The sequence below is a fragment of the Peromyscus eremicus genome, unplaced genomic scaffold (genome assembly GCF_949786415.1).
Source record: "Peromyscus eremicus unplaced genomic scaffold, PerEre_H2_v1 PerEre#2#unplaced_489, whole genome shotgun sequence".
Lineage (NCBI taxonomy): Eukaryota > Metazoa > Chordata > Mammalia > Rodentia > Cricetidae > Peromyscus > Peromyscus eremicus.
Genome location: NW_026734725.1, coordinates 55,485 through 69,484, shown reverse-complemented (window position 1 = coordinate 69,484; position 14,000 = coordinate 55,485). Strand labels below are relative to the sequence as shown.

Here is a 14,000-nt window from a genome sequence, read left to right as displayed (position 1 = left end):
CCCATAATGCTCCTGCTTGAAGTGAACCCCTGGATGAGGACAAACCGCGTGTCTGGGCCAGCCCGTCCAACATCACTGGACGTGCATAAGCAGCAAAGGTGTCGCTTGGAGATCGCCAAACTGCAGAGAAAGCACTGTTGGCTGTGGAAGAAGCCCACACTGTCGCTATTCCTCATTTGAAAAGCTGCTCTTAGCTCACTGCTGGGTCCTGATAGAAGTGAAACGTCACACCTGGGGACAGTAAGTGACCAGGCAGCCTGAACCACCAAAACCCAGCTATTGTCACTAAACGGTAAAACTGGGCACACTCATCAACATTCCATTATAAAACAAGCAGCAATTAGACAATCCCAGCAGGACCAGGAAGCATTCTTTTTTATTTTAATATGGAACGCTTCATGAATTTGTGTGTTATCCTTGTGCAGGGGCCATGCTAATTTTCTCTGTATCATTCCAGTTGTAGTATATGTGCTGCTGAAGCAAACACCAGAACATGCTCTTAAAAACACAAGCAAGAAGAGTTAGTGAAAACAAGCTCTTAATCAAGAGCTTGGAACAGGGACACCTTTAATCCCAACACCTGAGGAAGGAGCCGGTTTTGTGGGACGAGACCAGAATGGATCTGAACACTGTCTGAGGCCAACCCAGGGCCCAGCTGCTGATCCTGCAAAACCCAACAACTTGGAGGTGTTGGTGAGACTACCCTGCTCAGCTGAAATCCATCTGGGAGAGGATTCAGAATCCTACAGTTTGAAGTCTGAGGAAACAAGATCAGCTGGGGAGTTGATGAATGAGCACACAAAAGAAGGCCCCACCCAGCCACCCAACCAGATCACCGGAATCGTATGTATGTACTTTACCAACTGAGAACAGGTAAGCTCCCATCTCCAGACCTACAGATCAGGTCTCTAGCCCCTAGGCCCTACCCATCGGAGTCCCAGTGACCAGACAGTTACCTTTCCCTGCTCTCCCACCAACCCCCCCTCCAAAAAAAAGAACAAAAAACAAACAAAAAAAGTAACACCTCCAAACCTAACAACCACTGAAACCATAAGCACACCCTACACCAACTGGGAACAACTGCTCCCAGAGACAGAACCCACAAACACTGCTAAGCTGCTCCTGAAGAAACAGAGCCCAACAGCACCAATTTAACCAAGAACTCCTAGTGAACCAAGACTAACAATTAGAACAAGAGAGGCACCTTCAGACACAGACACTGCCTGAGAGATGAGTAGACGCCAGTGCAAAAATACAGGCAACAACATAAAGACCTATATGACACCATCAGAACCTAGTGATTCTACACCTGCAAGACCTGAACATACCAAGGCAGAAGAAACAGAAGAAATCTCTCCTAAAAATGACGTTAAGATGATAGAGGCCCTTAAAGAAGAAATAAAAAATTCCCTTAAAGAGGAAATAAAAAATTCCCTTAAAGAGGAAATGAAAAACTCCCTTAAAGAGGAAATAAAAATTCCCTTAAAGAGATGGAAGAAAAAACAAACAAAAAATTGGAAGAACTCAAAGAGAGCCAAGAAAAAGTAATTAAACAGATGAAGGAAACAATCCAAGATCTGAAAAATGAAATTGAGACAATAAAGAAAACACAAACTGAGGGAATGCTGGAAATAGAAATCCTGACTAAATGAACAGGAACTACAGAAACAAGCATAACCAACTGAATGCAAGAGATGGAACAGAGAATCTCTGACACTGAAGACACAATAGAGAAAACAGATGTGTCAATCAAAGAAAACACTAAAACCAAAAAAGTTGTAACACAAAACGTCCAAGAAATTTGGGACACCATGAAAAGACCAAACCTAAGAATAATAGGGATAGAAGAAGTAGAAGAATACCAACTCAAAGGCACAGAAAATATATTCCACAAAATCATAGAAGAAAAATTTCCTAACCTAAAGAAAGAAATACCTATGAAGATACAAGAAGCTTACAGAATACCAAATAGGTTAGATGCAAAAAAAAATTCCCCTCACCACATAATAATCAAAACACTAAACATACAGAACAAAGAAAAAATATTAAGAGCAGCAAAGGAAAAAGACCAAGTAACATATAAAGGCAAACCCATCAGAATAACACCAGACTTCTCAATAGAGACTATGAAAGCTAGAAGGTCCTGGACAAGTGTTATACAGACAGTAAGAGACCACACATGCCAACCCAGACTATTATACCCAGCAAAACTCTCAATCACCATAGACGGAGTAAACAAAATATTCCATGATAAAACCAGATTTAATAAATACCTGTCCACAAATCCAGCCCTACAGAAAGCAATAGAAGGATAAATCCGGGGCTGGAGAGATGGCTCAGAGGTTAAGAGCACTGCTTGTTCTTCCAAAGGTCCTGAGTTCAATTCCCAGCAACCACATGGTAGCTCACAACCATCTGTAATGAGATCTGGTGCCCTCTTCTGGCTTGCAGGGATATGTGCAAACAGAACACTGTATACATAATAAATAAATAAATCTTTAAAAAAAATGTAAAATCAAATTAACATTTGCATAGCATATATTTAAAAAAAAAAAAGAAGGATAAATCCAACCGAAAGAAGCTAAACACACCCATGAAAACTCAGGCAATAGATAATCCCACACCAACAAACACCAAAGAAGGACAACACAACATGACCACAAAAAAAAAAAAAACAAACAAACCAGGAATTAACAACCACTGGTCATTAATATCCATCAATATCAATGGTCTCAACTCACCTATAAAAAGACACAGACTAACAGAATGGATAAGAAAACAGGATCCATCCATCTGCTGCATACAAGAAACACACCTTAACTTCAAAGACAGACACTACCTCAGAGTAAAGGGCTGGGAAAAGGCTTTCCAAGCAAATGGACCTAAGAAACAAGCTGGTGTAGCTATCCTAATATCTAATAAAATAGACTTCAAACTAAAATCAATCGAAATAATTCAGGAAGGACATTACATATTTATCACAGGGCAAATCTGCCAAGATGAAGTCTCAATTCTGAACATTTATGCCCCAAATACAAGGCACCCACATTCATAAAAGAAACATTACTAAAGCTTAAAATGCACATCAAACCCCACACATTAGTAGTGGGAGATTTCAACACACCACTCTCATCAAAAGACAGATCTACCAGACTGAAATTTAACAAAGAAATAAAGGACCTAACAGATGTTATGACACAAATGGACTCAATAGATATCTATAGAACATTTCATCCTAACACAAAAGATGAACCTTCTTCTCAGCACCCCAGAGAACCTTCTCAAAAATTGACCACATGCTTGGTCACAAAACAAATCTCAACAGATACAAAAAACATTGGAATAACCTCCTGTATCTTATAGGACCACCATGCCTTAAAGTTAGATTTCAACAACAACAAAAACTATAGAAAGCCTACAATCTCAACTGAAACATCAATGGGTCAAGGAAGAAATAAAGAAAGAAATTAAAGATTTCCTAGAATTCAATGAAAATGAAAGTACAACATACCCAAACTTATGGGACACTATGCAAGCAGTGCTAAGAGGAAAATACATGGCTCTAAATGCACACATAAAGAAGATGGAGAAATCTCGTACAAATGGATTAACAGCACACCTGAATGCTCTAGAACAAAAAGAAACAAACTCACCCAGGAGAAATAGGCACCAAGAAATAATAAAATTGAGGGCTGAAATCAATAAAATAGAAACCAAGAGAACAATACAAAAAAATCAATGAAACAAAGAGTTGGTTCTTTGAAAAAAATCAACAAGATAGACAAACCCCTATCCAAATTAAACAAAAGGCAAAGAGAGAGAGAGAGCATCCAAATTAACAAAATCAGAAAAGAAAAGGGAGACATAACAACAGACAACAAGGAAATCCAGAGAATCATACTTCAAAAACCTGTGCGCTACAAAAATGGAAAATCTAAAAGAAATGGACAATTTTCTGGACAGATACTACATCCCAAAATTAAATCAAGACCAGATAAACCATTTAAATAGAACAATAACCCCTAAAGAAATAGAAACAGTCATCAAAAGTCTCCCAACCAAAAAAAATCCCAGGACCAGATGGTTTCAGTGAAGAATTCTACCAGACTTTCAAAGAAGAACTAATAACAATACTCTTCAAATTGTTCCACACAGCCGGGTGGTGGTGGTGCACGCCTGCAATCCTAGCACTCAGGAGGCAGAGGCAGGCAGATCTCTGTGAGTTCGAGGCCAGCCTGGTCTACAGAGCTAGTCCAGGACAGGCTCCAAAGCTACAGAGAAACCCTGTCTCGAAAAACCAAAAAAAATTGTTCGACACAATAGAAACAGAAGGAACACTACCAAACTCTTTTTATGAGGCTACAATTACCCTGATACCCAAACTACACAAAGATGCAACAAAGAAAGAGAATTACAGACCAATCTCCCTCATGAACATTGATGCAAAAATACTCAACAAAATATTGGCAAACAGAATACATCAAAAAAAAATTATCCATCATGACCAAGTAGGTTTCATCCCAGGGATGCAAGGATGGTTCAACATACGAAAATCTATTAATATAATACATCATATAAACAAATTGAAAGAAAAAACCCACATGATCATCTCATTAGATGCTGAAAAAGCCTTTGACAAAATCCAACACCCCTTCATGATAAAGGTCTTAGAGAGATCAGGAATACAAGGAACATTCCTAAACATAATAAAAGCAACTTACAGCAAGCCGACAGCCAACATCAAATTAAACGGAGAGAAACTCAAAGCGATACCACTAAAATCAGGAACAAGACAAGGCTGTCCACTCTCCCCATATTTATTCAATATAGTACTAGAAGTTCTAGCTAGAGCAATAAGACAACAAAAGGATATCCAAGGGATACTAATTGGAAAGGAAGAAGTCAAACTTTCACTATTTGTAGATGATGTGATAGTATACATTAGTGACCCCAAAAATTCTACCAGGGAACTCCTACAGCTCATAAACTCCTTCAGTAATGTGGCAGGATACAAGATCAACTCAAAAAAATCAATAGCCCTCCTATACACAAATGACAAAAGGGCTGAGAAAGAAGTCAGAGAAACATCACCCTTTACAATAGCCACAAAAAATATAAAATACTTTGGGATAACACTAACTAAACAAGTGAAGGACCTTTTTGATAAGAACTTTAAATCTCTAAAGAAAGAAATTGAAGAAGATATCAGAAAATGGAAGGATCTCCCATGCTCATGGATAGGTAGGATTAACATAGTAAAAATGACAATCTTATCAAAAACAATCTACAGATTCAATGCAATCCCCATCAAAATCCCAACACAATTCTTCACAAACTTGGAAAGAAAAATACTCAACTTCATATGGAAAAACAAAAGACCCAGGATAGCTAAAAGAATCCTGTATGATAAAGCAACCTCTGGAGGAATCACCATCCCTGACTCAAGCTCTACTATAGAGCTATAGTAATAAAAACAGCTTGTTACTGGCATAAAAACTGACATACAGACCAATGGAATCCAATTGAAGACCCTGACATTAATCCACGCACATATGAACACCTGATTTTTGACAGAGAAGCCAAAACTATACAATGGAAAAAAGAAAGTATCTTCAACAAATGGTGCTGGCATAACTGGATGTCAATATGTAAAAGATTACAAATAGATCCATAACTGTCACCATGCACAAAACTCAAGTACCATTTGCTTTTGGATACCATCTTCCAAGGACTCCAATTTGCAGTAAGGCTTGTTAAGGAAGGGAATGGCTCAGTTGCCTTTAGCCTACTAACTATGGGTGGGTTAGGACTTCTGTTGGTCTTTTCTGTGTTGAACACACAGATTGCAAGCCCAGTGCCACTTTGAGATCTTTGGCAGCAGTTAACTCTGCAGCTCACCCACGATTGAGCCTGTATGATAATGAGTATTCAGAGATGGGTAATACCTGGGGGGGGGGCGCTCACCAACCTAAGACAGAGCGCCTGTGTAGCCTGGGCAGGCATCTCCATGATGGGTAAGGTGACCTGCTGACATCCCACGCAACCTAAGTCAGAAGCTCATTTATTAGTAAAAGGGGGGACCTGTAGGACCCTGGCCCCCGTTTTGGGTAACTTGCCTTGCTTGCTGACCTTGACCTTGATATCCTCCCTATGCTAATTCCCTTCTGGGTTCCACCCTCCTGAATGCTTAAGGGAAGTTCCTTGTCTGCATAATGGGCGTTAACACCTTAGATGCAAGATTGTAAAACATAGGTATCGAGCTTCTGCCCTCCGGGGTTCTCCCATTGTGCTGTAAGCCTGTATTTAAGACCTCCTCCCTCCTTCAATAAATGGCATTGGGCATTAAAAAAAAAAAAAAAGAAAGAAAGAAAGAAAGCCGAGCAATCCATAGGAAGAAGACAAAAAAAATAAAACAAACAAACAAACAAACAAATGTAGCATGAATCTTAGAGAGTCTTATTAATAAAATCAAACCCGAGGCAAGTTATTGGGGTCAATGCTGGTAGATCAGAGAAACAGAACAAGCCACAGCTATCTCACCTTGCCAATTCCTCAGCTGGTCCTGTTTCCTCAGACTGGAAGCCTGAGTCCTCATCCAGAATGAATCTCAGCTGAACTGTGTTGCTCCAAAGCCTGAAAGTTTAACCAGCCAAATGCTTCTAGTTCCTGGTCCTCACGCCTTATATATCTTTCTGCCTTCTACCACCACTCCCTGGGATTAAAGGCTCACTCCCTGGGATTACAGTTGTGAGTCACCATGCCTGGCTCTTTCCAATGTGGCCTTGAACTCACAGAGATCCCAGATGGATTTCTGCCTCTGGAATGCTAGGATTAAAGGCGTGTGCTACCACTGCCTAACTTCTATGTTTAATATTGTGGCTGCTTTGTCTCTGACCCCAGATAAGTTTATTAGCATGCACAATATTTGGGGGAATACAATACCACAAACAAACAAACAAACAAGCAAACAAAAAACCCTGATGGATCCTCCCAGCATTCTCTTCCTGGAGTCCAGGAAGCCATGCTAACAGAACAGGTGGTTCCACACTGAAAGTAGCCAAGCCCTGACATTTCCTTCACATAATATAAAGAAAAGAATTTTTATTTTATTTTTTATGTGTGTGGGTGCGTTGTCTGCAGGAATGTATGTGCCTGCTGCCCATGGAGGACAGAAGAGGGCATCAGATTCCCTGAAACTGGAGTTAGGAATGGATGTGAGCTGCCATGTGGTGACTGGGAGCAAACCCAGGTCCTCTGGAAAAGCAGTCAGTGTTAACTACCATCTCCCCAGCCCTGGAGGAAAGAACTTAAAGACCAGGAAGAGAGGGGCACGGGAGTGGATTTTTCATGTGTTGCTAACCTAGGCGTCAAGTTCTGCCTTTATTTCTCCAAATGGGGCCCGAGAAAAGCATTGGTAAAAGAAGTGCTGTGGCCTTCACACTGCTTTAGAGGCCATTTCCTGTGATTGTGGCTGCTACTGGAGAGCAGTGTAATGAGTTTAGGCTCTCTAATCAATGAAGGCGGGAGGACAGAGACAGAAAAAACCAACGAGCGAGCGAAACTTCATGGCCCAGAGTATCTCGAGGGAAAGTGGTTACAGTTGTATAGGGCAGCAGGTCTGATACAAAATGACCCAACTTCAGGATGGAAACTAATCAAAGGATGCCATTGGCTGGCAAGGGCTGTGAAGGGCATGAGATATGATTCTGTGTGTGTTGTGCCCAGATCGCAACCCCTAGAGAGACCACCAAGGACGAGCAGGCTGGAATGCAAAAGCAAGGTTTAATTTCGGGATATCCAAATGCAATACAAGCCTAGGCAGGGACTTTGTCCAACAGATCCAATGCAGTGGAGGCTGGAGGAAGTGCCCACCTATCTGAAAGCCCAGTTTTTAAAGGAAAAAATCACAAGGTTACATCATTTAGGGGTGCTAGTACGGGTACAATTCTGATTGGCTTGTGTCTAGGAATTCCAGAAATCACAATTCAATTTTCCTTCTAAGGAGGTAGTTGCCCGCCACCATTTCTCATTGGCTGCCCCCAGATGGGGGCATCTGGTGATTACACAGTCACTCTGGAAACTAGGATTGGGACATTCTATGGTCAAGTAGTTGCCTAGGGGGCCAGGGAGAGGACATTCCATAGTCTGGCAGCCATTACCTCCTGACTACCTTGTGACTCTGTACTTTTACACTTCCTGGTTTCTGGAATCTGAACTGACTGGTTTCAGTAACTTCTGGCCTGTTCCAGTAACTTATGGCCTGTAGCTAAAAAGGAGCAGTCTTAGGCCTTTAGTTTTGGGGTGAAAGCATTTTGGTCTTATTTTGGTTCCACATGTGCAAGGTGCTGTACTTTGAGTGATGAATGTCTCCCAAAGGCCCATATGTTGAAAGGCTTGGTCTCTAGGATGGTGCTACTGGGCAGTGGTGGTAGGTCCTGAGGACCCCAGGGGCCTGCTCTCAAATGGGCCCCTTCCTGTTATTTGCTTCTTGGCCATGGGATCAGCTGTTTTCTGTGCCCTGTGCATCCTACTGTGGTTTTAACAACAGTGCCAGAGGCCTCAGAATCTATGGGTCCACTCCATCAGCCTTGTCATTTGTGAGCTAAGATATGCCCTTTCTCCTTATTAGTTAGTTATCTGGGGATTTGTTATAGTGACAGGAGACTGACCGACACTTAACCTAGCAAGTTAGCCTCCTACAATTCATAGGTGTTAGCAGAGGACATGAAACACAGGCCGCGTTTACTCATAAGACAGCAGTCAGAATGAACAGGAGCAGGCTTGCATTAGTGCCCCTTGTCTTTCAAGTCCCAAAGGCCGTGTGAAGAGGCCACTTGTATGCTTCAGGTACAGTGGGCATAGCTGAGAAACTCCAAGCTTAGAACGTCCAGTCTTTTCTGGTGAACCACGAGCTAACCTGACCAAGCATGTCCTGGAGGGAGACATTGTCTTCTCTTACAGCTTAGGAAAATCTGTGCTCCCTGCCTGAGGCTGTCTATAAACACCCCTGAAAAAATACTCTAGAATAAAAGCTGATAGAACCCAGGTAACATTGTCCTGGGAATTGCCTCTCAATAAGAATTAAACTAGCCTAACTGGACGTATAACCCAAGTAGTAAAACTAGGACTAAAACTAACTGTAAATCATTTTCAACAGTAATTATACCCACATCCCAGTGTTACACCAATATCTGTCCCTAACCCTAACCACATGAACTTTAAATTTAATGTTCACATGGCTCCATTTTAAGTTTGTATCTAACCCTATTTCTAACACCAACTCTAAGTTTACTCTAAGTCTAAAACTCACCATAACTAAAATCCTAGCAACTAATACTAAAGAAACAAGTTAAAAAAAAGAATTAAACTCAAAAACCAGACTTACTTGCTTCTTCTCTCCCTGCCCCTCCATCTCTGTCACACACACACACACAAAGAGAGAGAGAGAGAGAGAGAGAGAGAGAGAGAGAGAGAGAGAGAGAGAGAGAGAGAGAGAGAGAGAGAGAGAGAGAGAGAGAGAGAGAGAGAGAGAGAGAGAGAGAGAGAGAGAGAGAGAGAGAGAGAGAGAGAGAGAGAGAGAGGGAGAGAGAGAGAGAGAGAGAGAGAGTACAGTGGGTGGATAGAAAACCAACTCAAGTCAATCTGGCAAAGTTGCTTGCTTGCTCTCCACTCCCCAAGACAGCACATAAACAAAGAGTCATTTTAATAAAAGTGAGGCTGTATAACTTTAAAGAAGAGTTGAGAGATAGTATCAAAGGTCTGTACCCCTCAGGCTCGTCAAGGAAACTATTAATAGAGTAAAGAGAAATAGTCACACTTCTTGTTACTGTCCAACAACTGTTTTTGAATGTATACTAATTGCCCCACAATCTGAAACATGATTTCTGACTATTTCATTCAGGATTCCAGCTAAAAACACATGATAAATTAAATCAACTGAATAGAGGAGAGTTCCGTGGAGGGAGTATTTACAAAGGCGTCAGCAAGGAACACAGAAGCCGTTTGAGACAGTTGTGCAACGTGTCACTAGAATGTGGAGTAGACAGGTTGTGTGCAAGGCCATCTGAAGACAGGCTCTGTGCAAGGCCATCTGAAGGCAGACTGTGTACAAGGCCATCTGAAGACAGGCAGTGTACAAGGCCATCTGAAATCAGGCTATGTGTAAGGCCATCTGAAGACAGGCTGTGTGCAAGGCCATCTGAAGACAAGCTGTGTGCAAGACCACCTGAAGACAGGCTCTGTGCAAGGCCATCTGAAGACAGGCCGTGTGCAAGGCCATCTGAAGACAGGCTGTGTGCAAGGCCATCTGAGGGCAGACTGTGTGCAAGGCCATCTGAAGACAGGCTGTGTGCAAGGCCATCTGAAGACAGACTGTGTGCAAGGCCATCTGAAGGCAGACTGTGTGTAAGGCCATCTGAAGACAGGCAGTGTGCAAGGCCATCTGAAGACAGACTGTGTGCAAGGCCATCTGAACAGAGAGTGTTGACCTGTGCCCAGACACACCCACCAGTGGAGTGGTGTTTTCCACCCATTCTTGCTCTCTGCTGGTGAGATCTAGTAGAATCCAGAGGACAAGGGAACCTGCTGATGGGCCTGGAGCATGGGAGAGAAGAGGAGGGGTGGGCTTGGCATGTCTGTTTCATTGATTCTTTGTATTGTTCTCTTGGTTTCTATTTTACTGATTACAGCCCTCAATTTTATTATTTCCTGGTGTTTATTCCTCCTGGGTGAGTTTGTTTCTTTTTGTTCTAGAGCTTTCAGTTGTGCTGTTAAGTCACTAGTGTGAAATTTCTCCAACTTTTTTATGTGTACATTTAGTGCTATGAATTTTCCTCTTAGCACTGCTTTCATATTATCCCATAAGTTTGGGTATGTTGTACTTTCATTTTCATTGAATTCTAGAAAATCTTTAATTTCTTTCTTTATTTCTTCCTTGACCCATTGATGTTTCAGTTGAGATTGTAGGCTTTCTATAGTTTTTGTTGTTGTTGAAATCTAACTTTAAGGCATGGTGGTCCTATAAGATACAGGAGGTTATTCCAATGTTTTTTGTATCTGTTGAGATTTGTTTTGTGACCAAGCATGTGGTCAATTTTTGAGAAGGTTCTCTGGGGTGCTGAGAAGAAGGTTCATCTTTTGTGTTAGGATGAAATGTTCTATAGATATCTATTGAGTCCATTTGTGTCATAACATCTGTTAGGTCCTTTATTTCTTTGTTAAATTTCAGTCTGGTAGATCTGTCTTTTGATGAGAGTGGTGTGTTGAAATCTCCCACTACTAATGTGTGGGGTTTGATGTGCATTTTAAGCTTTAGTAATGTTTCTTTTATGAATGTGGGTGCCTTGTATTTGGGGCATAAATGTTCAGAATTGAGACTTCATCTTGGCAGATTTGCCCTGTGATAAATATGTAATGTCCTTCCTGAATTATTTCGATTGATTTTAGTTTGAAGTCTATTTTATTAGATATTAGGATAGCTACACCAGCTTGTTTCTTAGGTCCATTTGCTTGGAAAGCCTTTTCCCAGCCCTTTACTCTGAGGTAGTGTCTGTCTTTGAAGTTAAGGTGTGTTTCTTGTATGCAGCAGATGGATGGATCCTGTTTTCTTATCCATTCTGTTAGTCTGTGTCTTTTTATAGGTGAGTTGAGACCATTGATATTGATGGATATTAATGACCAGTGGTTGTTAATTCCTGGTTTGTTTGTTTTTTTTTTTTTTTGTGGTCATGTTGTGTTGTCCTTCTTTGGTGTTTGTTGGTGTGGGATTATCTATTGCCTGAGTTTTCATGGGTGTGTTTAGCTTCTTTCGGTTGGATTTATCCTTCTTTTTTTTTTTAAATATATGCTATGCAAATGTTAATTTGATTTTACATTTTTTTTAAAGATTTATTTATTTATTATGTATACAGTGTTCTGTTTGCACATATCCCTGCAAGCCAGAAGAGGGCACCAGATCTCATTACAGATGGTTGTGAGCTACCATGTGGTTGCTGGGAATTGAACTCAGGACCTTTGGAAGAACAAGCAGTGCTCTTAACCTCTGAGCCATCTCTCCAGCCCCGGATTTATCCTTCTATTGCTTTCTGTAGGGCTGGATTTGTGGACAGGTATTTATTAAATCTGGTTTTATCATGGAATATTTTGTTTACTCCGTCTATGGTGATTGAGAGTTTTGCTGGGTATAATAGTCTGGGTTGGCATGTGTGGTCTCTTACTGTCTGTATAACACTTGTCCAGGACCTTCTAGCTTTCATAGTCTCTATTGAGAAGTCTGGTGTTATTCTGATGGGTTTGCCTTTATATGTTACTTGGTCTTTTTCCTTTGCTGCTCTTAATATTTTTTCTTTGTTCTGTATGTTTAGTGTTTTGATTATTATGTGGTGAGGGGAATTTTTTTTTGCATCTAACCTATTTGGTATTCTGTAAGCTTCTTGTATCTTCATAGGTATTTCTTTCTTTAGGTTAGGAAATTTTTCTTCTATGATTTTGTGGAATATATTTTCTGTGCCTTTGAGTTGGTATTCTTCTACTTCTTCTATCCCTATTATTCTTAGGTTTGGTCTTTTCATGGTGTCCCAAATTTCTTGGACGTTTTGTGTTACAACTTTTTTGGTTTTAGTGTTTTCTTTGATTGACACATCTGTTTTCTCTATTGTGTCTTCAGTGTCAGAGATTCTCTGTTCCATCTCTTGCATTCAGTTGGTTATGCTTGTTTCTGTAGTTCCTGTTCATTTAGTCAGGATTTCTATTTCCAGCATTCCCTCAGTTTGTGTTTTCTTTATTGTCTCAATTTCATTTTTCAGATCTTGGATTGTTTCCTTCATCTGTTTAATTACTTTTTCTTGGCTCTCTTTGAGTTCTTCCAATTTTTTGTTTGTTTTTTCTTCCATCTCTTTAAGGGAATTTTTATTTCCTCTTTAAGGGAGTTTTTCATTTCCTCTTTAAGGGAATTTTTTATTTCCTCTTTAAGGGAATTTTTTATTTCTTCTTTAAGGGCCTCTATCATCTTAACGTCATTTTTAGGAGAGATTTCTTCTGTTTCTTCTGCCTTGGTATGTTCAGGTCTTGCAGGTGTAGAATCACTAGGTTCTGATGGTGTCATATAGGTCTTTATGTTGTTGCCTGTATTTTTGCACTGGCGTCTACTCATCTCTCAGGCAGTGTCTGTGTCTGAAGGTGCCTCTCTTGTTCTAATTGTTAGTCTTGGTTCACTAGGAGTTCTTGGTTAAATTGGTGCTGTTGGGCTCTGTTTCTTCAGGAGCAGCTTAGCAGTGTTTGTGGGTTCTGTCTCTGGGAGCAGTTGTTCCCAGTTGGTGTAGGGTGTGCTTATGGTTTCAGTGGTTGTTAGGTTTGGAGGTGTTACTTTTTTTGTTTGTTTTTTGTTCTTTTTTTTGGAGGGGGGGTTGGTGGGAGAGCAGGGAAAGGTAACTGTCTGGTCACTGGGACTCCGATGGGTAGGGCCTAGGGGCTAGAGACCTGATCTGTAGGTCTGGAGATGGGAGCTTACCTGTTCTCAGTTGGTAAAGTACATACATACGATTCCGGTGATCTGGTTGGGTGGCTGGGTGGGGCCTTCTTTTGTGTGCTCATTCATCAACTCCCCAGCTGATCTTGTTTCCTCAGACTTCAAACTGTAGGATTCTGAATCCTCTCCCAGATGGATTTCAGCTGAGCAGGGTAGTCTCACCAACACCTCCAAGTTGTTGGGTTTTGCAGGATCAGCAGCTGGGCCCTGGGTTGGCCTCAGACAGTGTTCAGATCCATTCTGGTCTCGTCCCACAAAACCGGCTCCTTCCTCAGGTGTTGGGATTAAAGGTGTCCCTGTTCCAAGCTCTTGATTAAGAGCTTGTTTTCACTAACTCTTCTTGCTTGTGTTTTTAAGAGCATGTTCTGGTGTTTGCTTCAGCAGCACATATACTACAACTGGAATGATACAGAGAAAATTAGCATGGCCCCTGCACAAGGATAACACACAAATTCATGAAGCGTTCCATATTAAA

The 14,000-nt window shown here is 41.0% G+C and overlaps 2 non-coding genes across 2 annotated transcripts; one reads left to right on the top strand and one right to left on the bottom strand.

The window, feature by feature from the left end:
* Positions 1-380: 380 nt before the first annotated feature.
* LOC131901841 (U6 spliceosomal RNA) lies at positions 381-487 on the bottom strand. The gene has a single exon (XR_009376903.1). It is a non-coding gene; the product is annotated as a U6 spliceosomal RNA (small nuclear RNA).
* A 13,406-nt stretch (positions 488-13,893) lies between these two features.
* On the top strand, positions 13,894-14,000 carry LOC131901840 (U6 spliceosomal RNA). Its single transcript, XR_009376902.1, has one exon. It is a non-coding gene; the product is annotated as a U6 spliceosomal RNA (small nuclear RNA).